This window comes from Suncus etruscus, chromosome 1 (genome assembly GCF_024139225.1).
Source record: "Suncus etruscus isolate mSunEtr1 chromosome 1, mSunEtr1.pri.cur, whole genome shotgun sequence".
Taxonomy (NCBI): Eukaryota; Metazoa; Chordata; class Mammalia; order Eulipotyphla; family Soricidae; genus Suncus; species Suncus etruscus.
The window spans coordinates 144,677,547-144,702,270 of record NC_064848.1 but is presented as its reverse complement, the minus strand read 5'-3'; the positions used below and the strand labels follow the sequence as shown (position 1 = coordinate 144,702,270).

Sequence of the window (24,724 nt, the reverse complement as noted above, 5' to 3'; positions counted from 1 at the left end):
TTAATTTGAAACAAATGTTTTAATGAGGGGACTGATTAAATTATAGTACATTTATGTCATAAACTATTACATATTGAGCATTATCTATGTTTTATGCAGAGACATTGATAGTATTTAGCAGGGAATCAGTTCCCTGTGCTTAGTGATCCTTTAACAAAATGCTCATATACAAACAAAAAATACACACACACACACACACACACACACACACACACAAAGTGTGCAGTTGATGTTACGCAGTGTCAAAACTACTGAACACAGTTGGCTGACAAGCTTTTTTAACTCAAATTGTTGCTTTTGGGGGAGGAATTTCTAATTGTACTGAACTTAAATGATTGACTTTGGTAATTGAACAGTTAAACTTGAGAGATTAAAATCTCAAAAGGGGATTGTGGGCTGAAGTGAGAGTACAGTGGGTAGGCCGTTTGCCTTCTACATGGCTGACCCGGGTTCTATCTCTGGCATCCTGTAAGCTTTCCCCGTGCCCATCAGGAGTGATTCCTGAGCCCAGAGCCAGCAGTAACCCTTTAGTGTACCAGGTGTGGCCCAGAGATAAACAAACAAAAAAACATGTTAATATATCAAACAATATTTGGAGTTTGGTAATCTGTTGAAATTTAGAAGTCCTTAGATATAATCAAGAAAGTAGAACTGTGATAAAAAATATCCATGCATTATTTTTAGACACTTAATGAGCTGAGCATGTAATTATAGCCCTTCATTAGGCTATTCAGAGAAAAATAGTAAGATTTTTAAGGTTTATTCCAAAAAAAAAAAGTTAACATTTATAAAATAAAACTTATTTCCTTTCTCTTTGGTAGTGTCACTTTGAGAGAATTTTGACTTTTAAGACCATGAAATCTAGGGGCCAGAGCGATAGCACAGAGGTAGGCCCGTTTGCCTTGTCTGCGGCTGACCCAGGACGGACCTCAGTTCGATCCCGGGCATCCCATATGGTCCCCCAGGCCAGGAGCGATTTCTGAGCGCATAGCCAGGAGTAACCCCTGAGTGTCACGGGGTGTGGCCCAAATCCCCTAAAAACAAACAAACAAAAAACACCAAAAAAAAAAAAAAAAAAAAGAAATTCAGCCTAAAATGATGCCTTTCTTTTATTTTTGCTTTTACTCTTTCTTTTTTTTTTTTCTTTTTGGTTTTTGGGCCACACCCGGCGGTGCTCAGGGGTTACTCCTGGCTGTCTGCTCAGAAATAGCTCCTGGCAGGCACGGGGGATCATATGGGACACCGGGATTCGAACCAACCATCTTTGGTCCTGGATTGGCTGCTTGCAAGGCAAACACCTCTGTGCTATCTCTCTGGGCCCTGCTTTTACTTTTTCATGACACATTACTGAATTACAATTCATACAAAGTAACTTGTTGACTTTTTACTTGTTTATAGTAAGTACACTTGCACCAGAGTTTTCTTGTGCCCTTCTCTTTACTGAGAAGTAACCATTCTGATTTTTACTCAGCTTTGCCTGTTCTCAAACTTTATATAATTTAATCATGTGATCTTTTGTGTTTGTCTCTTTGCTCTCAAAATATATTTTGAGAATTTGATATATTTGAGAATTTATTATAAAAAGATTTTGATATGGCTAGTTTCTGTTGTGGAGTCCATCCTGCTGTTCATGCACATTTGAATTATTCCCTTTATTTGTGTAGAGGAGATCTATTATGAGTATTAATAGATATTTAAATTATTTCCTTTATTTGTGGAGGAGGAATCTATGATGAATATTCTTTTTGGGGGGGGGGGTTGGACCTCACCCAGTGACGCTCAGGGGTTATTCCTGGCATTGCTCTCAGAAAGATTGCTCCTGTCTTGGGGGACCATTTGGGATGCCGGTGGATCGAATTGCAGTCTATTCTAGGTTAGCATGTGCAAAGCAAATGCCCTACCACTTGCCCCACCGCTCTGGCCTCATATGATGAATATTCTTTTTTTTTTTTTTTTTTGGTTTTTGGGCCACACCCAGTAATGCTCAGGGGTTACTCCTGGCTATGCGCTCAGAATTTGCTCCTGGCTTGGGGGACCATATGGGACACGGGGGGGGGGGGGGGAATCAAACCGCGGTCCGTCCAAGGCTAGCGCAGGCAAGGCAGGCACCTTACCTTTAGCGCCACCGCCCGGCCCATATGATGAATATTCTTGCGCAAATCTTTTTGTAGCAGATGAATAGATTTTCTTTGGGTATACAAATAGAAGAGGGTTTCTGAATGGGTTATATTTAACCTTATTAAAAATTGTTAATTTCTTGGGGCCGGTGCGGTGGCGCTAGAGGTAAGGTGCCTGCCTTGCCAACGCTAGCCTAGGACGGACCGAGGTTCGATCCCCTGCGTCCCATATAGTCCCCCAAGGAGCGACTTTGGAGCACATAGCCAGGAGTAACCCCTGAGCATCATTGGGTGTGGCCCCAAAACCAAGAAAAATAAAAAATAAAAAAATTTGTTAATTTCTTAAAGTAGTACTATTTTTACTCACATCAAAATATGGCAATATTTTTGATGTTGAATTGTCCATCCAGTGGTGCCCTGAGAGGTTATTCCAGGCACTTGCTCGGGGGTTGCTTCAGGCGATGCTGTGATGGAACCGTGGGCTTCTGCAGGCAATCTCCTCAGATCAAAGGCAACTTTTACCCTTTGTACTCCTTCCTGGGTCTTGCAAAGTTTGAAATTCTATTTTAGTGTGCCTCTCATGCATAGAGTGTTTATTTAATATGCTTTATATAAACTGTCTATAAGCCCAAGGAAAATAAGCCAGTGTCATGCTATAAATTTGTTTCAAAGTTAGTTATACAGCTCGTGGGAAGGTTTTGGCACCCAGCTTCCTATGATTGCCCATCATTTTCTTTCTTTCTTTCTTTCTTTCTTTCTTTCTTTCTTTCTTTCTTTCTTTCTTTCTTTCTTTCTTTCTTTCTTTCTTTCTTTCTTTCTTTCTTTCTTTCTTTCTTTCTTTCTTTCTTTCTTTCTTTCTTTCTTTCTTTCTTTCTTTCTTTCTTTCTTTCTTTCTTTCTTTCTTTCTTTCTTTCTTTCTTTCTTTCTTTCTTTCTTTCTCTCTCTCTTTCTCTCTCTCTTTCTTTCTCTCTTTCTTTCTTTCTTTCTCTCTCTCTCTCTTTCTTTCTCTCTTTCTTTCTCTCTCTCTCGCTCTCTCTCGCTCTCTCTCGCTCTCTCTCTCGCTCTCTCTCTCTCTCTCGCTCGCTCTCGCTCTCTCTCTCTCTCCTCTCTCTCTCTCTCTCTCTCTCTCTCTCTCTCTCTCTCTCTCTATCTCTCTCTCTCTCGTTTTGTTTTTGGGCCACACCCGGAGACACTCAGGGGTTACTCCTAGCTATCTGCTCAGAAATAGCTCCTGGCAGGCACGGGGGACCATATGGGACATGGGATTTGAACCAACCACCATAAGTCCTGGGTCGGATGCTTGCAAGGCAAACGCTGCTGTGCTATCTCTCTGGCTCCTGGCCATCATTTTCTAATGAATGTTTGAATATAAGTTTTGTATCATGGCCTGAAGAAACAGTTCTGTTTGTTCAACTAAAAATACTTGAGGACAAACTGTTTACTACTGCGGAAATTTTTTTATTTCAAACCAGTTTTACACACTGCTTTAAAAATCACCTTACTTGGGGGGGCTGAGCGATAGTACAACAGATAGGGTGACTAGTTTGATATCTGATACCTCATATGGTACCAGAGCCCCATGAGGATTATCTCTGAGCACTGCCAGGTATAACCCCAAGGCCCCTCCCAAGAGTATTATGCTTGTGCTCGCTTTGGCAGCACATATACTAAAATTGGAACGATACAGAAAAGATTAGCATGGCCCCTGCGCAAGGATGACACGCAAATTCGTGAAGCGTTCCATATTAAAAAAAAAAAAGAGTACTATGCTTGTGAAAATTATAATTTGCATTAGTTTTCATTTTATAACATGTTCATGTAGTAGTAATAATAGTAAAAAACAAAATTTTTATCTATGTGTTTTCCTTCCCAGTAAATCACATATTAAATAATTATGAAAAGATTCCCCACCTCAAGCCTGAGTGCTATGAACTTTAGTAGAGAAAAACTTGGAGTGCAAATGCTTCACATTCTTATTGATTCTTAGAATTGTAAGCTTTATTGATTACTGCTATTCTGGTGATTTTTGTAGTTTTATCTCAGTATGTTTTTTAAACTTGCTAAATACTAGTAGAACTGAACTGTTTCATTTTTCTTCGTTGCCTTTTTTTTGGGGGGGGCACATCTGGTGATGCTCAAGGGTTACTCATGGCTACGTGCTTAGAAATAGCTCCTGGCCTGGGGGATCGAACCAGGTCTGTCCTAGGCTAGCTTGTGCCACCGATCTGGCCCCTTTATCCATTAACTTTTATTCATAATCGTAAAAATTTTAAGTACTGCAAATATAAGCGCTCACTTTTTTTTTGTTTGTTTGTTTGTTTTTTGGGCCACACCTGGTGATGCTCAGGGGTTACTCCTGGCTCTGGGCTCAGAAATCAGGAACCATATGAGACACCAGGGGATCGAACCTCGGTCTGTCCTAGGCTAGTTCATAAGGCAGGTGCCACTGCTTCGATCCCAATAAGCACTCACTTTTGTTTGTTTGTTTTGTTTTTGGGCCACACCTGGCAGTGATTAGGAGGTTACTCCTGACTCTGTGCTTAGAAATGACTCCTGGAAGGTTGAGAAATCATATGGGATGCTGTGTGCAAGGCAGTTGCTCTACCCACTGTGCTATCGCTCCAACTCCCAAGCACTCACTTTTGTAAGACCTTCAAAAAAGTGTTCAGGACCACTTTCTGCTACAATCTCCAAGCAACTGGTCCTGACAGTTCAGTGTTTGCCTTACCAGCATGTTGCTACTTGGGTTACAGCTGTGCTAGGGCTCAGTAGCAATTTCTACAGCTGCCATTGAAATTCTTGTGGGGGCTACCTGAGCCAACCGTGGTAGTACTTGGAGGCCATATAATTTTAGGAATTGGGCTCAGGCTTTGCATATGTCCCCATCCCACTTAGATACGGCTATAGATTTCATCGCATGCACTAGTTTTAGGACAGTTAAAATCTTAAACATAATATATATATTTTTAAACTCTGCTTGGCCAAGTGCAAGGCAGACATTCCTACTTGCTCTACTATTGATCCAGCTCCCAAATCTTACATTTTATTTTGTAAACATTTGTCTATGGAGATCTTTTTCTGCGATGTTTTCTAGTATAATGTAGGTATATTGCATATCTTTTTGCTAATTTCTAGCAAACATCTTTTTTTTTTTTTTGGGGGGGGGGGGACACCTGGCAGTGCTCAGGGCTTATTCCTGGTTCTGTATTCAGGAATTGCTCCTGGCTGACTCAGGGGCACCACCATATAGGATGCTGGGAAATCAAACTTGAGTCTACTACATGCAAAACAAGTGGCCTACCTGATGTACTATCACTCCAGTCCGCAAACACCGTTTCGATACTATAATAAATGCTATTGTAGTTTTGCTTTCAGTCTTCATTGTATGTTACTGATATTTAGAAATACAGTGAAATTTTGTAGATTGGTTTTAAATCCAGTAATCTTGATAAATTCACTTAGTAGTTATAATACTTTGTTATGTTTTTGCCCATACCTGGCAATGCTGGGGACTACTCTTAACTCTACTCTCAGGGCTTGCCTTGTGTTCACTCCCAGTGATCAAACTAGGTCCTCTCCTACATACTTTACAAATACTTAGCCTGTTGAACTTTTTCTGCAGTCCAGAAATTCTAATATATCTGTTCCCTTGGATCTTCTATGAACTAAACCATATCATATGCTTACTTTCTCCTAATCTTAATGAATTTTTTTCCTATCCCTAATCCCCTTTTACTTTTTTTTTTTTTTTAAGAATTCTGGTTCTGGGGCCAGAGTGGTAGCCATCAGCAAGGTGTTTGCCTTGTGTGTGGCTGGCCTGGGACTGACCTGGGGTTGATCCCAGCCATTTCCATATGGTCTCTGGAGCCTGCCAGGAGTGATTGATTTCTGAGTGCAGAGCCAGGAGTAACCCTTGAATGCTACCAGGTGTGGCCCAAAAGCTCACAAAATTATTTTTGGTTCGTAGGAGGACTTCTACTAAACTATTGAATAGAAAGTAGTTAGCAGGTTGTCTTGAATTGTTCCTTTTTTTTTTTTTTTTTGCTTTGGTTTTGGTTTTTGGGTCATACCTGGTGGCGCTTAGAGGTTACTCCTGACTCTTCGATCAGAAATCGCGCCTGGCAGGCTTGGGGGACCAGACGGGATACAGGGATTCGAACCACCATTTGTCCTGTGTTGACTGTGTGCCAGGCAAATGCCCAGCCACTGTCTATTGCTCTTGCCCCTTGATTTGTTTTTAACTTAAGGAAAAATGTTTAGAATTTTAATATTATAAGTTATATTAGTATCTTAATATTAATATCTTAATACTCTATAGAATTGAGGAAGTTTTTCTTTCTGATTGTTGAGCTTTTTATTTTTTTAATTATAAATTTTTATTTTGACCATATTGGCTTACATATCTTTCACAGTAATATTTTAGGTATGCTTTTTTAAAAGCAATGGATATTTTATGCTAGAGTGGTACTCTGGGTAGGGCGCTAACCTATAGGGAGTGATTCCTGAGCACAGAGTCAGGAATATCCCCTCAGCATTATCAAGTGCGGCCTCAAAACAAAAAATACAAATAAAAAATACATATTGTCAAATGACTCTTTATCTTTTTGTGATTATCATGGATTTTCTCTGTTCTGTTCCCTGTAATGAATTTCATGGAATTAAAGCGCCCTATCACCCCCATTTTGAGCCATACCTTGGATCTGGCTGCGCCAGAGAGCCACCAGTTGTGTAGGGATATGGGAAGCAACTTGGTGGTGCCAGAAATGAATATGATGAATACAGGGCCTCATACATGCCCACTATGTGTTTAACTACTTGAACCCCATCCTCCTGAACAACATTTTTTTTTTTTTTTTGGTTTTGGTTTTAAGGGCCACACCTGGTGATGCTCAGGGGTTACTCCTGGCTATGCACTCAGAAATCGCTCCTGGCTTGGGGAATCATATGGGATGCCGGGGGGATTGAACCACGATCTGTTCTAGGCTAGCGCATGCAAGGCAGACACTTTACGCCCTGCGCTACCACTCCGGCCCCTGAACAACTTTCTTGAGTGAGGGCTGGGCCATTCCCAGTGATACTTGCTGGTCTGATTGAGCAGGGCAGTTCTATGCTCCTTTCATGTGATTACTCAGGGTGGTCCTGGCTGTGACTTGCAGTGCTTGGTGATTCCTGTACACACCCAAATGAATTTTCTTATTTACATTTTGTTTTATTTTGGTGCCACACCCTATAATTCCTGGTGGACTCACTCCTGGTGGTGGTGTTTGTGAGAGCAGGGATTGAATTCAGACATCGTGCATGCCATTTCTGTGCCTTGAACTTTCATTTTGTTCAATCTTTTATTTTAAAATACCTATAAAGTGCATTTATGTGCAATTTAAAGATCAGTACAAGTACAAAAGCTCTGGATTAGTCTTTGAGTTAGTTGGGATACCGTATTTTCGGCGTATAAGACGACCCCCTAATTTTGCAGTTAAAACATAGGTTTAGCCCTGTATTTGCTGTATCAGAGCATTCCTGTGCTGCAACTGTATGTTCCACAGTGAGCCAATCACAACAAGCAAAGGTTCAAAGGTTATACTGTAATAGACTTCCTCTCTGACTCTGGCTAATCTGAGCAGGCTTTTTACAGTGTAGATTCGGGTCCAACACATTGTCTAATTTACATGCATAAAAGCCTGCTTGGATTGGCTGAGTTAGAGAGGCGGTCCGAGCAGCCTTGCAGTGATTGGTCCCTTATCATAGGCACCTTTTCTGGCAATTCCCTGGTGGCGTCAGTTAATCTCCCCCACTACATGAACCAAACAACACCCCATCCTCAGATTCTAGCACTGAACCACCAACACGGTTAGCTGGGTTTTGCCAGGAGTGGCCCCCAGATCTCCTGAGTACTGTTTGGGAGCCCCCAAGAAAGAGATTTGGAAACTCTGCGGCCTGATTTTTTTTTTTTTTTGCTTAGTTTAGCGGCATATTGAAACATTTTGGGATACACTCGGTCAATAAGACGACCCCCAATTTTCGGTTGACCTTTTTTTTTTTGTTTCAAAAGTCGTCTTATACGCCGGAAAATACGGCAAGCTTTTTTTTTTTTTTTTTTTTTTTTTTTTTGGGTTTTTTGGGTTTTTTGGTTTTTGGGTCACACCAGGTGACGCTCAGGGGTTACTCCTGGCTATGCACTCAGAAATTGCCCATGGCTTGGACCATGGGACATGGGGGTGGGGGTTTGAACTGCGGCCTGTTGTAGGTTATCCGAGTGCAAGGAAAATGTCCTACTGCCCGTGCTACCACTCTGGCCCCTGGGATAAGCTTATTTTAAACATGGTATATTTTTGGTAGGTGGAGGTGATAGACATGTATGTTCATTATTATCATCATTCTAATGCTTAGTAATAGTGATCCTTTATTATTTATAAAATACTTTGTTTTAAAACATTCAACACATTCTCTTTGGGAATATATATAGAAACAAGGGTTGAGTTTTCTGTTTGAAGTAGAAGTGAGCCGCTTGTATACAAAGCTAATAAGGGTTCTGGATCATGTCCTTACTGTTTAAAACCACCTTTCTAGATTTCGCTGAGTGATAGTAGAAACAAGATGGCTATGGAAATTAGGTAGGGAAAAACCCCAAATTTGAACATTTCCCCCTTTTCCTCCCTGCCTTTCCTTCCCGTTGGTTGCTGTTGTTGCAGTGACAGTTGACACCCCTTACTTGGTTGTGGTGCTTGTGAGAGTTAGTCTTTAGCTGTGAAGCTTATGTACATTCTGGTTGTAGTGTCCTAGAGGATTGTGGTACCTGACATGTGCTTCCTGGGATTTACATTTCTGGGCATCAAGTAGTCCATCTTTAATTGTACTTGCATAGGCTGTATTCTGCTGAACACACATTCTCTTGTGGCATGAAGGGTCCCAGATGACAGAACCACTGGGACTGTGTTTGACACGTCTGGGCAGTACCAGAGATCTAACAGTCTAACACTTGGAAGGCAGGTGCTTTTTGCCACTGAGTCATCCCTTGGGCACCCCTGAACATTTATTTTTGTCTTGTTTTTTTTGTAGGAGAATCAATGGCTATTATTTTTGTATACTAGGTTCATTAAAAATACTGCTAATTTTTGTTTTATCCTAGATATTCTGTATCAAGTAATACGGTTCCAGGGAAAATTTCTATATAAGCTTGATTCCTTTAAGTAGAGTAGTGTTGAAGGTCTATTTTTTTCCCTTTCATTTTTATTTTTATTTTTATTACTTTTTTGGGAGTTTCACACCTGGCAGGCTCTCAGGGGTTACTCCTGGCTCTATACTCAGAAATCGCTCCTGGCAGGCTCTGAGGACCATATGGGATGCCGGGATTCAAACCGCTGTCCTGCATGCAAGGCAAATGCCTTACCTCCATGCTATTTCTTCAGCCCCTCATTTTTATTTTATTTTTTACCTAAATTTTATTTAAGCACCATGGTTACAAAAATGTTCGAAATTGGGTTTTAGCCATAAAATGCACACCAACCTTATCAGTGCAACTTTCCCACTACCGTTGCCCCCATTTCCCTCCTCTCCCATCTCCTGCCTGTTTTTCAGACAGGTATTGTCTTTCTCTATCATTGTCATGGTAGTTGTTAGTATAGTCATTTCTCTAACTGCACTTATACTCTTTGATAAGCTTTATATCCTGGGTTGGTCATTCTGACCCTCATCTCTATTGTCTCTGGGTACTATTACATTTTCTTTTATTTTTCTTACGTACCACATATGAGTGAGACTGTTCAGTGTTTATCTCTCTCCCTCTGACTTATTTCACTCAGCATAATAGTCCATGTATAGGCAAATTTCCTGATTTCACTTTTCCAACAGCTGCATAGTATTCCATTGTGTATATGTACCACAGCTTCTTTAGCCACCCATCTGTTGTTGGGCATCTGGATTGTTTCCAGATTCTGGCTATTGTAAATAGTGCTGCTATGAACAAAGGAGTGCAGAGGGCATTATTGTGTTGTGTTTTTGTGTTCCTAGAGTGTATACTTAGGAATGGTATTGCTGGATCATATGGGAGCTCAATGTCCAGTTTTTTGTTTTTGTTTTTGTTTTTGGGTCACACCCGGCAGTGCTCAGGGGTTATTTCTGGCTCCAGGCTCAGAAATTGCTCCTGGCAGGCACGGGGGACCATATGGGGCGCCGGGATTCGAACTGATGACCTCCTGCATGAAAGGCCTTACCTCCATGCTCTCTCTCCGGCCCCTCAATGTCCAGTTTTTAAGTTTTGATTTGCATCTCCCTGATGATTAGTTATGTGGAACATTTATTCATACGCATTTTGACTTTCTCATTTCTTCATTAAGTATTCATTTATTCTCCCTATTTTTGGTGGATGTAGATGTTTTTTCTTCTTTTTAAATTCTGTACCTATACCTTGTATATCTTAGATCCTTATTTGATGGGAGTTGTATGAAATTTCCCCCATTCTGTGGATGACCTTTTTACCCTAGTCACTGTTTCCTTTGAAGTGCAGAAGCTTCTCAGTTTGATGTAATCCCATTTGATTATCTCTGCTTCCACTTGTTTGATCAGTGGTGTTCCTTCCTTGAAGATGCCTTTAGTCTCAATGTCATGGAATGTTTTCTCCATTTTTTTTAAATATATCATATAGTTTTAGCTCTGATATCAAGGTCTTTAATTCATTTGGACTTGACCTTTGTGCATGGTGTTAGATGGAGGTCTGAGTTCACTTTTTTGCATGTAGTTGACCAGTTGTCCCAACAACCATTTGAAGAGGCTTTCCTTGCTCCATTTTGTGTTTCTTGCCCCTTTGTCAAAGATTAATTGATTGTAAGTCTAAGGGTCATTCTCTTTCATTGTTTTGAGGGTTTCTTTATTCCAGTATCATGCTGTTTTAATGATTATTGCTTTGTAGTACAATTTAAAGTTGGGGAAAGTGATGCCTCCTTTTTCTCTTTCCTCAGGGTTGCTTTAACTATTTTGTGCAGTTATTGTTCTAAATAGATTTTAGGAGTGTTTGATCCACTTCTTTGAAGAATGTCATAGGTATCCTTATAGGGGTTGCATTAAGTCTGTACAATGCTTTGGGGAGTATTGCCATTTTAATAATGTTAATTCTCCTAATCCATGAACAGGGTATGTGGCTCCATTGATCTTTCAGTTTTTTTTTTTTTTAATTTTCCATTCATTGATTTCTGCTTGAAGCTTTAATACTTCCTTTTGGCTTGCTATTTTTGGTTCATTTTCTTGATCCCCTTTCCAGTTTTGTAAGCTGTGACATTTATTTATGTAGGCCCCCTTCTTCCTTCCTGATAAATGCTTGCAAAGCTATAAATTTTTCTCATAGTACCACTTTTTTTTTTTTTGTCACACCGGGCAGCACTCAGGGGTTTCTCCTGGCTCTACGCTCAGAAATCACTCCTGGCAGGCATAGGGGACCATATGGGATGCTGCCATTCGAACCACCATCCTTCTGCATGCAAGGCAAACGGCTTACCTCCATGCTCTCTCTCTGGCCCTCATAGTACCACTTTTGCTGTGTTCAACAGATTCTGATAATTTGTGTCTCTCATTTGTTTCCAGGAATCTTTTGATTTTTCTCTTTGATTTAGTCTCTGACCCACTGGTTGTTCAGTAGTGAGCTGTTTTAATTTCCAGGTGTTAAAATCTTTCCTCTGTGTCTGCTTGTTATTCGCTTCTAATTTCATGCGTTATGACCTGAGAAGGTAGTGTGTACAACTTCTATCCTCTTAATTTAATGGAGGCATGGCTATGGGCCAGCATATGGTCTATCCTGGAGAATGACTTATGTGCATTGGAGAAGAATGTGTATCCAGTTTTCTGGGTATGGAGTGCCCTATCGACTAGTCCACTGTCTTCTATTTCTCTTTTCAGAGCTAGTATATTTTTGTTGGGTTTCAGCTTGGTTGACCTATCAAGGGGTGACTGGGTAGTGTTGAGGTCTCCCACTATTATTGTGTTGTTATTGATGTCTTCTTTCAGATTTGTCAACATTGTATTACATCTTTTGCTGGCCCCTCATTGGATGTGTATATGTTTAGGAGAGTGATTTCTTTCTGTTGTACATATCCCTTAATTATTAAGAAATATCTATCCTTGTCCCTTTCAACTTTTTAAAGTCTATAAAGTCTGTGTCATCTGAAATTAGTATGAACACTCCAGTCTTTTGTTGTTGTTCTTCTTTTGTTTTTGATTTTGTTTTTGGCCACACCTGGTGACACTCAGGGGTTACTCCTGGCTATGTGCTCAGAAATCGCTCCTGGCTTGGGGGACCATATGGGATGCTGGGGATTGGAACCTAGATCTGTCTTGGGTTAGCTGCTGCAAGGCAAGTTCTCTACTGCTGTGCTATCGCTCCGGCCCCACTCTAGCCTTTTTAAGTGAGTTGTTTGCTTGAATGATCGTCTTCTAACCTTTTTTTTCCTTCAAACTTTATTTATTTGATCGATTGATTATTTGATTGATTGGTTCTGTGGATTACACCCACTGGTGCTCTGGGGTTACTCCTGTCTCTGCACTCAGAAATTGACCCCTGGCCAACTAGGGACCATATGGGATGCTGGGAATGGAATCAGGACCCTCCCAGGGTTGTTGATACTTCATGGGGGCTTTCTTCCTGTGTCTCTGGGACTCTAATGACTCTTATGTTGTTTCTGTTGAGTTTATCAAGACTTCTATTTTTGTTTGTTCATATTCTTTCCCATTGTCTGATCATTTGTTTTGAGGCTTTTTTCCAAACTCTTCTTTTGTATGCATCTCACTTTCCATCTCACTTATTCAGTTTTCCACCACTGTTATTCTGGTAGATAGGCTTTCTTGTGGGGTTTTCATTTCACCTACTAAGATTTTCACCCCTGTTATTTCAGTTTGAAGTTTTCTTATTTCTACTTTCAGGTCCTCTTGATATTTATTTTTGGCCTATTTAGTTTGTTCCAGGCTTCCTTGGAGTCCTATGACCATTCTCCATATTTTTTCTCTAAAGTCATTATCTGAGAGGGTATGTGGTTGGTACTTTTCAGGTTATTGGAGTGACCATGTTTGTTCTCCAAGCATGGTGGGGTCCTGCGTAGTTTCTCCATTGTCGCAGTTGTAGTATGTTGTTTCCGCTGTCCCTTGCTGGGTTTTTCTTAACTATGAGGAGGGAAGGGTTTGGAGAAAGGAGGGGAGAATAAACGTGTGGTTATGGATTATTCGGGTTTTTTTTTTGGGGGGGGGTCACATCCGGCAGCGCTCATGTTACTCCTGGCTGTATGTTCAGAAATCGCCCCTGGCAGGCTAGGTGGACCATAGGGGAAGCCCGGATTCGAACCACCGTCCTTCTGCATGCAAGGCAAATGCTTTACCTCCATGCTATCTCTCTGGCCCCAATGCGCTTTTAATTATTTTTATTTTTAGTTTATCCTCTCCTCAGCCTAATTTTGTTGTTGGAAATGGACGTTCTGTGTAGAAGAGAAATTCTGGGCAGTGGTCTTCTAGTCTTCCTAGGATTTGCTAGTTCCTTGTTTGTTTAGTAATGAATTAGAGTATTTTAAAGTCTTTTTCTCTTTTTCAAGCGTTAAACTTTATTATTGTTCAGCATTCAGTTTTCCTATGCCCGCCTATATGTGATCTGGATGACATGGTTCTCTTCTGCTCTCTCCTTGACCACACCCAGATGTTATGCTCCACTAATCACTAGCTGACTACTCTCTTTTCCAACAGTGCCTTAGGACATGTACTGCTTCTCAGCTTGATCCAAACAAGTTCCATTATCCTTGAGCTCATTGAAAGATAAATTCTTAAAGTAAGTTCTTGAAATTCCTTTTTTTTGGGGGGGGGGGGGGCACACCCTGTGACGCTCAGGGGTTACTCCTGACTATGCTCAGAAATTGCTCCTGGCAATTAGGGGACTGTATGAGATGTGGGTGCGTGGGGGTTGAACTGAGGTCTATCCTAGATTGGTGCAGGCAAGGCAGACGCCTTACCACTTGTGCCACCACTCTGGCCTCTGGTGCTTGAAATTCTGTTTTGTTTAGTTTGGTTTGGTTTGGTTTTTGGTTTTTGGGTCACACTCAGCAGCGCTCAGGGGTTACTCCTGGCTCCATGCTCAGAAATCGCTCCTGGCAGGCTCCGGGGACCATATGGGATGGCGGGATTCGAACCAATGACCTCTTGCATGAAAGCCTTACTTCCATGCTATCTCTCCAGCCCCAACTTGAAATTCTTAAGGCCCGGCCCTGCCACCTTTATTTCAGCTTTTTATTATTTCCTGAAATTAACAGTTTGACATTTTGACCTTATCTAAATTTCCTGCTTGCCTTTCACCTTAGTTTTCTGGTTTTGTGGTTGTCCTTAGACCTGAGAAGCAAATTATACTTGTAATTTTGGAAGAGGTTCAGAGGTTGGTTTGTTGTTTTTGTTTTGTGTCACATCTGGTGATTCTTAGTGGTTGCTTCTTGCTGGGCATTTAGCAATGACAATTTTGGTATTTCTCAGAGGACCATAAGGGATGGTAGGGATCAAACATAGGTTGGCTGTGTGCAAGGCAAGTGCCCTACCTGTTCTGTTACTACTCTAGCCCCCAGAGTTACTTTTTTCCCAGCATAATCTTTGACTTTGGAACTGAGGAGGGATAGCAATGTACTTTTCTCTCTGTGTAGACACCTTACTTTAGTTATTGAGCATTTATTGGTAGGGGTATATAGTAGATTCAGGACTTTTTGTTATTTGGGCCATTGCTGGAGGTACTCACAGTTTACTCCTGGCTCTGCACTCCTGTCATTAACTACTGGCAATGGGCTTGGGGGACCATATGTGGTGCCAGAGATTGAATCTCTGGTCAGCCTTGTGTGTAGCAAGCACCCGACCCACTGTACTCTGGCCCCAGCTTCAGGTCTTGTAAGGCAGAGCTGCCATACTAGGAAAGACAAGACCTGAGGCTGGGGCCATCTAGGTTTTAGTTTATCACTTGCAGCAACAATGCAGGAGCTCTTTTTCTTGAACTGGGTGGAAGAGGGGTGCCCCTTCTCCCCATCCCCCCATTTTGGTTGCATTCATTTGGAACTTAGCTTTAGTATTAGCACCTCCCTTTCCTTCCTCCCCACTTCTTATAAGATCCCACACATCTATAACTCTAAAATCATATTGGACAGTTCTTATCCTTGCTCATTCTTCTCTGGTCTCTGAATTTGCTGCTCTTCAAAGATGTCGGGCATGTTCCCTCCTAGGGCCTTCCTGACTTTTCCAATGCCTGCTTTATCCCCCCACCCCCATTGTTTAACCACATATTGGCATGACTAACTTGGGCACCACCTTTAAATGTTAAAGGTCCGATGAAAAGTTCTTAATTGCCTTTAAATTTAAAGCCCTGCTCATATCTTCTACTTAATCATTATTATCTTTATGATGATCGAGATGTTTATGTATACACACCTGCCTGCACAGTTATACACATATTTTGAGTATATGTATATTGGTACCTTGATACATTTTTTTGAGGGGGTCACACCAGCTGTATTCAGGCTTACTCCTGGCTCTGTGCTCAGGAATCATTTCTGTGGGCTTGGGGGACCGTATAGATTCCAGATTGGCCATGTGCAAGGGTAAAACCCTACTCCATGTATTATCTCTGGCCTCAATACTTACTACTATTACTATTATTAGTTTTGGGGCCATATCGGACTGTACTAAAGGCTGACTTTTGGATCTGCCATGAAGGATCACTTCTAGAGTTTTCAAGTACCATATTGGTTGTTGGGGATTGAACCCGAGTCAACCATGCAGTGCAAACTCTATCTTTGTATTTACTTGGTAAAGGGGAGGGGTATTGTGTTTAGTGTTTTTATGTTGTTAACATAAGTAACATGCTTTGTATATGTTTCTAATATAGAAACATTGGGTATAGAAGTAATGGATAAGAGAAACATTGTTTACTGTTTTGAAAGAGAGTTGTCAGTCACTACTGACATATACCAAATAACTAATTTATTTAATTTATTATTTAGTTATCAATAAGAGTGATTACTATTTGCCAACAGCTATATTGTAGCTTTTTGCTTTATCATAGATGATGCTCCAAGCACCAAGCACCATCTCTATTTTCCCAAAGCTCTCAGGCTTCAAGAAAAATCTGTCAGCTAAATAATATTTAATAGCTTTAAAACAATGGATTGATCAAATATGAAGTGTGTGATCCTTTGTTTTTATCATAGGTTTAAAAATTTCTATGTATATATTGAATAGTTTTACGAAAACTTATGTTCAGATATACAAGCACATGCATTTCCTCTTAATAAATAGCTTTCTATGATATATAATTATAGTGTTTGACTTTGGGTGTATTCACTCAGGACTGTAATTTCTCTGTAACTATTCAATGGAGTTGCATCATACACACATTTAACAAATTTTAGCTAATAGATTGGCTAAAGATTAAAGAACTAATTACTTTAAATGTAACAGACAATAACTTAAAATTTACTGTTACTATCTAGCTGGCTCATCTAATTGGATTATGTTTTAAAATATTATTAGTATGGTGACATATTTGTAAAGTAAAATCGCCATTTTAAATATTTTACACATACGATCAGTCACCTTGCATACTCAACAGTATTGTCACAGTCATCATTTTCTGTTTCTAAAACTTTACCCATTACAATAGAAACACTGTCCATTAAACAGTAACTCCTACTCCCCCTAACCTTTGATCCCTGTGGCCTCTATTATACTTTCTATGACAGTGAATTCTAGATTCCTTTCACCCAAGATAAATTAGAATTTTTCTTTTTTTGGCTGTTTTAATTCATTTAAGGTAATGTTTTCAAGATTGAGTCACATTATAGCATGAATCATAATTGGATTTCTCTTATGATCTCTAATGTTCTATAGTATGTATGTAGTATTCTGTTCTATTGTTTGTGTGTTCATTCATCTGTTGATAAATTAATCATTTTTACCTTTGGTTATAGTGATAGGAACACTGCTATTGAAATTGGTATGTTTCAGTCCCTGCTTTCAATTCTAGATATTGGTTGCTGTATTGTTGCTTTGACCCCCATTAAAACATGTTTACCACCCCCCTTTTATTTTTGACCACAGTGCACCTCTATTTGTTGTTATTACTGAATAAACACTGGTTACTACATGCCTAACTCTGTTGCTTGCACAGTTGGTTTGTAGTGTGCATTAGGGATTGCACTCTAGTTTCTGTACTTGCCGACACCTCCTCAGTTGCAATTGGAAATCTCCTTCAGTAACTGGCTCATAGGTAACAGAGCTCTTGGGACTATGTACTGTGCTTATGGAGACAACAGAGATTAAATGGTGGCCTTGTTCTTGCAAGTCAGGTGCTGTAGGCCACTGAAGTATATTGTAGACCACTATACAATGTATTTTCATACAAATATTTTGAATTGATCTTAAACACAGGACCAAGTAAACAGAACTTGAAGAAAACTAAGGAATTTTCTAGCTTGGCTTTAAGTATGTTATTTATTTATTTATTTATTTATTTGCTTGTTTGTTTGTTCACACCCAGCAGTATTCGGGTTACTCCTGGCTCTGCTCAGAAATCGCTTTTGGCAGGCACGGGGACCTTATGGAATACTGGATTTCAAACCATCGTCTGTCTTGGATTGGCTGTGTGCAAGGCAAACACCCTACCACTGTGCTATCTCACTGGCCCTGTATATGATTTTTATTTAATGCACTTATAAGAGATTCTTGATATATAATATTCTTGGTGATTTGACATGGTATTTACATTTTAGAATTTATATATACTGTGTTGTATTAGTTGCAGGTGATAAAGAGAACAAGCAAGAGATATTTATAGAATTTAATTTTTTTTGTTTTATTTTGGTTTTGGGATAAATGTGTTTATCAAATGCTGTGAGACTTAGTGTATTTGAAAATGGATTTATTTTTTTGGAATTTCAGAATAAATCATTCTATTAGTCAATAGAAAGCTCTCATTCAAAATGTTATGATTTTGCTTTCTTTTTCATTTAAAAGTCCTTTATTTCTGCTTTGTGCCTTTATAAACCTCACTTTTTTGTTTGTTTGTTGGGTGATTTGGGGGCCATACCTAGTGGCTTTCAGGGGTTACTCCTGGCTCTGTGCTCAGATTTACTCCTGTCAGGGTTGGGGGACCATATGACATACTGAGTTTTGAGCCTGGGTCAGCCTCATGCAAGGCAAATTCCCTACCTGTTGTGCTATCACTTTAGCCCTGTTTGTTTGTTTGTTTGTTTGTGGGCCACACCCAGCCGTGCTCAGAGGTTACTCCTGGCTATCTTGCTCAGAGATAGCTCCTGGCAGGCACGGGGGACCATATGGGATACTGGGATTTGAACCAACCACCTTAGGTCCTGCATTGGCTACTTGCAAGGCAAACACCACTGTGCTATCTCTCCGGCCCCTTCAGCCCTGTTTTTATTTTATTATTTTTTTTATATTGATGGACTGGTTTATATAATAAAGTTGGTGGTGTTTGTTGGTTTATTTATTGTGGTAGAGGGTTGGTTTTCAGCCATTCTAAGTGCTGCTCACAGCTTATTTCTTGCTCTGTATTCAAGTATCACTCCTGGCTTGCTTGGGAAAACATATGGGATGCCAGTGATCTAACCCAGGTTGGTTGTGTACAAGACAAGTGCTCTGCTTATTGTACTATCTCTGTGGCCTCAAGTTATTTTTTTTTAGGTGAAATTTTGGGCTAGTAAATTTAATGGGGAGAATTTATTTACTTATTTAGTTTTCGGCCCACACCTGGTGACACTTAGGGGTTACTCCTGGCTATGAACTCAGAAATCGCTCCTGGCTTGGGGGACTGTATGGGATGCTGGGGGATCGAACTGCTGTTTGTTGTAGGTTAGCTTGTGCAAGGCAAACACCCTACTGCTTGCACCACTGCTCTAGCCCCAGAAGAATTTATTTTAATAATTCAAGTCATTGGCATTACTTGATTTCCCTTTACTTAAAATCCCATTAAAGTTTGTGTCTCTACACTTCTCAGATGAATAAATCGAGTCTTAGAAGTTCGAAATGACTTAAAAATATTTTTAGCTACTTAGAAGAAGCATTGAGACAGAAGGCAACTCTTCTGCCCTGTATTCTAGTGTTCTACTATTATAGACTACACCCCTACATTTCACTGGGTATAGGATTACATTTGACAACTGGATGGCATGACCTCTCTCCATGGTGCTAGAAGTGTACAAAATGTACATGCCTTTATATTAGCAGTCTTGATGTACTTATTGCTGTTTCGTTTCTTTCCCTCCTCTAAACTGGAAAATACACACTCTTGTCAACCTTTAGGAAAAATAATGGAAACAATTAGAAAACAAAACCTCAGCATTTCTTTTATTTATAGTGGTTTACTTTCTAGGGAGTTTTCATTCATAAATCTGAGTGTACTGTTTTTTTCCCAGCATCCCTTAAGTTACTAAGGGACTGAAGCTTGTTTATAAATTGTAGTTATGGCAACAACTTATAAGAACTGTACTGGACATTTGACTCAAAAGGTTTTGTATTGGGGAGCTCCCATTTCAATCCCCAGCACTGTATGGTGTTCTGAGCACCACTGAGAATAACTCAAGTACCTTATTGATATGAAAAGTCAAACATACCAATAAAAAAACCCCATTAGAATTATAGATATAACAGCTCAGTTATTCTAGTTAATTATTTTGTACTGTTGGAAGCTATGCTTAAGAATGTTTTCTGGGGCCAGAGAGATAACATGTAGGTGGGGCGTTTGCCTTGCATGCAGAAGGACGGTGGTTCAAATCCTGGCATCGCACATGGTCCCCCGAGCCTGCCAGGAGTGATTTCTGAGCATAGAGCCAGCAGTAGACCCTGAGTGCTGCCAGGTGTGACCCAAAAACTAAAAACCAACCCCCCCCCCAAAAAAAGATGTTTTCCATTACATTTTGGATGCTAAAGTTGGAGAAGTTATTTAAATTAATGTCTAAACTCGTTATTTTACTTTTGAGGAAAATAATAATGACTAAATTGGGTCAGTAAGATAGAATTTCTTATAGGTACATAAACTTCCCTTAATTTTTATTTTGAAATAATTATGCTTTTATAGGAAGATTTTCTTTAATTTTAATGAAAGTTTGACTTTCTTTTTTTCTTTTTTTTTAAATTAATTAATTAATTAATTAATTAACTTTTATTTTTTGGGTCACACCGGCCAGCGCTTGGGTTCCTCCTGGCTCTATGCTCAGAAATCGCTCCTGGCAGGCTCGGGACCATATGGGATGCCAGGATTCGAACCACCGTCCTTCTGCATGCGAGGCAAATGTCCTACCTTCATGTTATCTGTCCGGCCCCAGTTTTAGACTTATTAAAGGCGAGGAGAATAAATTTTTTTTTTTTTTTTTGGGTTTTTGGGCCACACCCGGCAGTCTGCTCAGAAATAGCTCCTGGCAGGCATGAGGGACCATATGGGACACCGGGATTCGAACCAACCACCTTAGGTTCTGGATTGGCTGCTTGCATGGCAAGCACCGCTGTGCTATCTCTCCGGGCCCCTGATGTATTTTTTGCATAGATTTTGAGCCCTTGAGATAGATGCCAAGGAGTGGGATTGCTGGGTTGTATGGAAGCTCAATTCCTAGTTTTAGAGAAGTATCTGTTATTGTTTTCAAAAAAGGTTGAACCAGTTGACATTCCTACCAGCAGTGAATGAAGGATCTCTCTTCCCACATCCATGGCAGCACTGGTTATTTTTGTTTTGTTTTGTTTTGTTTTGTTTTGTTTTGTTTTGTTTTGTTTTGTTTTGTGTGTGTATTTCTCATTGGTATGAGATGATACTGCATTGTTGTTTTGATTCGCATTTGTTTTGTGTGTGTGTGTGTGTGTGTGTGTGTGTGTGTGTGTGTGTGTGTGTATTTCTCATTGGTATGATACTGTATTGTTGTTTTGATTCTCATTTCCCTGATAGTAAATGATACAGAGCATTTTTCATACACCTCTTTGAGCAGATTTTTGTTAATCTCTTTCCCCTTTTACTAAAAAAAAAGTTCTATGACTGCTTTATATATCTGAGATATCAACCCTTTATCTGATGTGTGGTGAGAAAATAACTTCTCCCAGTCTTTATTCTGTTCATATTTTCTCTAGTGGTACAGACACTTCTTAGTTTGATCTGTGTTTCAGTTTGGATGGCCAATGGTTTTTGGTTTTGTGCCATACCTGCTGGCATTGAGGACTTATTCCTGGCCTTGTGCTCAATCCTGCCAAGACTGGGGGACATATGGGCTACTGGGAGTTTAACCCCAGGTTGGCTGCTAGCAAGGTAAACACCCTTCTTGCTGTACTATCGCTCCACCTTGTTTTAAGTCATAGAAGATACTTCATAGTTTCCATGTCATTATATATCTTACTTCTAGTTTTCTAAGTGTAATTCGGGTTTGCTAACATGGTCTTTGATTCATTTTGATTTGGCTTTTGTGCATGATATTAGAAAGGGATCTGAGGGCCCAGAGAGATAGTACAGCGGCGTTTGCCTTGCAAGCAGCCGATCCAGGACCAAAGGTGGTTGGTTCGAATCCCCGTGTCCCATATGGTCCCCCGTGCCTGCCAGGAGCTATTTCTGAGCGGACAGCCAGGAGTAACCCCTGAGCACCGCCGGGTGTGACCCAAAAACAACAACAACAACAACAAAAAAAAAAAAAAAAAAAAAGAAAGGGATCTGAGTTAAAAATTTGTTTTTGCATGTGTTGACCTGTTTTTCCAGCATCATTTATTAAAGAAATCTTTCCTTGTTCCATTTTATAGTTTTTCTTCATTATAGAATATTAATTGCCTCTGGACTTTCAGCTTTATTCCATTGGTCTGAGAACTCCATATTCAGTACCACACTGTTTTAATTACTACCGCTTTATAGTATAATTTAAAATTAGGGAAAAAGCCTCCTATCTTCTATTTTCCTAGGATTGATTTGCTTTTCAGTGGGTTTTATTATTATATATAAAATTTAACAGCATTTGATCTGTGTCTTTTAAAAATGGTATAGGTATTTTTATAGGTGTCCTAATTGTTTTGTGTATTTATTTTTGTTTTGGGGCCATACCTGGCAATGTTCAGGAGTAACTCAGGGGCTATTTCTGGCTCTGCATTTAGGAGTTTCTTCTGGTGGGACACAGGGAATCATTTAGGATGTGTAGGATTGAATCTGGGTTGTTCTTGTCAAGGCATCCCACTATAATATCTCTTCAGCCCTTAGTTTTTTATATTTTAATAGTTTACTCATTTATTTCAGTGTATGGTTCTTTAGACAAATCATATTTATTTTGTATATTGTAGCTTGAGATATATATTGTTTTTGTTCCCCCTCTTTTCTTTTATTTTGGATTTTGGTCCACAACCAGCGTTGGTCAGAGGTTATTTCTGGCTCTGTACTCAGAAATTACTCCTAGCCTTAGGGGATCATATAGGATACTGGGACTGAACTTGGGTGGCTACATGCAAGGGAGTATCTTACTTGCTGTACTATTTGATCAGGACCAGCATAGGGCTTTTTTTTTTTTTTTTTTTTTTTTGCAAGACTTGGGAACACTCAGAGTTACTCCTGGCTCCATGCTTAGGCATTCTGTGCTTAGGCATCACTTCTGGCATGACTCGGGGAACCATATGGGGTGCTGGGGATAGAACCTGGCTCCAGTGAGTGCAAGTCAAATGCCCTACAACTGTACTGACTCTGTCCCCTGTTTTTTTCCTCCTTAATGTAGACAGTTCAATATTCTATTACTAAGTTAGACCATCCTTGCCATATTTACTTGTAATGTCATTTTTATTGCACATTAAATATTAAGAGTTGGGCCGGAGAGATAGCACAGCGGTGTTTGCCTTGCAAACAGCTGATGCAGGACCTAAGGTGGTTGGTTCAAATCCCTGTGTCCTATATGATCCCCTGTGCCTGCCAGGAGCACAGCTGGGTGTGGCCCCCACCAAAAAAAAAAACCAAAAAAGAAATATTAAGAGTTAAAGATCTTAACTGTAATTTTTAGTTTTTGCTCATTATATCTTTATTTTTTATTTTATTTACTAATATCATATTATTTAAATAGTTGGTGCTTTAGGGGTTGGAAAGATAGATAGAACACTTCACAGTATATGTGGCCAAACTGGATTTAATCCTGAGCATCCATATTGTCCTCTGATTCTGCCAGAACTAATCCCTGAGCATTGCCCAATGTGACCCCTCCACCCCAATTGCTGCCACTATGTAGTAGAAAATTATTTGATGGGCAGATTCTCATATGTATTTTAATGATTTTCATATGCTTTATATTAAACTCAATTTGCCAGATAAGTTAAAACATTTTAAAATTAGGAATTAAGTTAATATATTTAACAGAAAATATAGATTTCAGTACTTAGGGGATACCTCAAGAGTGCTTGCTTTGCATTCAGGAACCCCAGGTTGGATCTTCAACAACACATATTTCCCTTCTTGCTGAGCAAGTAACCTCTGAGCTGTTAGCTCAAACAAAGCAAACAAATAAACCAAAAATTGGCTAATCACTTTAGTTTAAATTGGTATATCCATTCTTATTTTTGGGGGGTGATCTGATGGCACACCCAGCAATGTTCAGGGCTTACTCCTGGCTCTGCACTTGGGAATTATTCTTGGTGGGGCTGTGGGGACTACACAGGATGCTGGGGATTGAATCTGGGTCAGCTGCATGTAAGTCAAGCATTCTACATAATGCATTATTGCTCTGGCCCAACATTGGTACATAAATTCTTTAAGTCTTTATAACCTAAAAAGATAAATACTGACGTTTTAGAGTTTGAGCTTTGAACTCTATTTGTTCTCTTCTCCCTTCCTGTTTCTGGGTTGAGTTTTTGTACTATAATCAGAAGAGTATGATGTATTTATTTTCCCAAGAATTGTCTTCCACTTGCTTGTTAGCATGTTCTATGGTGTATTATTCTTCAACAGGTTCCTTGTTAAGAGCTTTTTATTAACATGTAATTGCAGGGCCCGGAGAGATAGCACAGTGGCATTTGCCTTGCAAACAGCTGATCCAGGACCAAAGGTGGTTGGTTCGAATCCTGGTGTCCCATATGGTCCCCCGTGCCTGCCAGGAGCTATTTCTGAGCAGACAGCCAGGAGTAACCCCTGAGCATCACCAGGTGTAGCCCAACAACCCAAAACAAAACAAAACAAAACACAAAAACCCCCCCAAAAAATCCCATGCAATTGCAGATGGCTGAAACCACTTTTTCCAGTGGTTCTGTTGTGTAAATGTTGACACATTTTGGACTACCGTAACACTCTTACGGGGTTGTCTTACGCCTAGGTCAAAGATAAGATAGTTTAGTGTATGTATTAAGTGTATATATATATTATAAGCTGCCGCTTTATGATTTTTCTTACAAATATGTACTAAATTCTTGCTCTATTAGTATTGAATGTTTTTAGTTATTTCCAAAAAGGAGATCTTTCAGTTGTATCAGAATAAATTAGTAATACCATAGTTTTTATTCTGACACATAAAAAATTAAAATGTTATTTTGAAATCTATTCCTAAAATGGTAACAAAAATTGGACTGATTGATTTTGGGGATGGGTGGTTCTTAATTTTTGAAACTGTTGA

At 39.8% G+C, this 24,724-nt stretch overlaps 1 protein-coding gene and 1 non-coding gene across 8 annotated transcripts in view; both read left to right on the top strand.

Moving 5' to 3' along the window:
- Window positions 1-24,724, top strand: part of CNOT4 (CCR4-NOT transcription complex subunit 4) — a 187,204-nt gene that overhangs the window by 57,124 nt on the left and 105,356 nt on the right. The window lies entirely within an intron of this gene.
- On the top strand, window positions 3,761-3,867 carry LOC126025537 (U6 spliceosomal RNA). Its single transcript, XR_007501473.1, has one exon. It is a non-coding gene; the product is annotated as a U6 spliceosomal RNA (small nuclear RNA).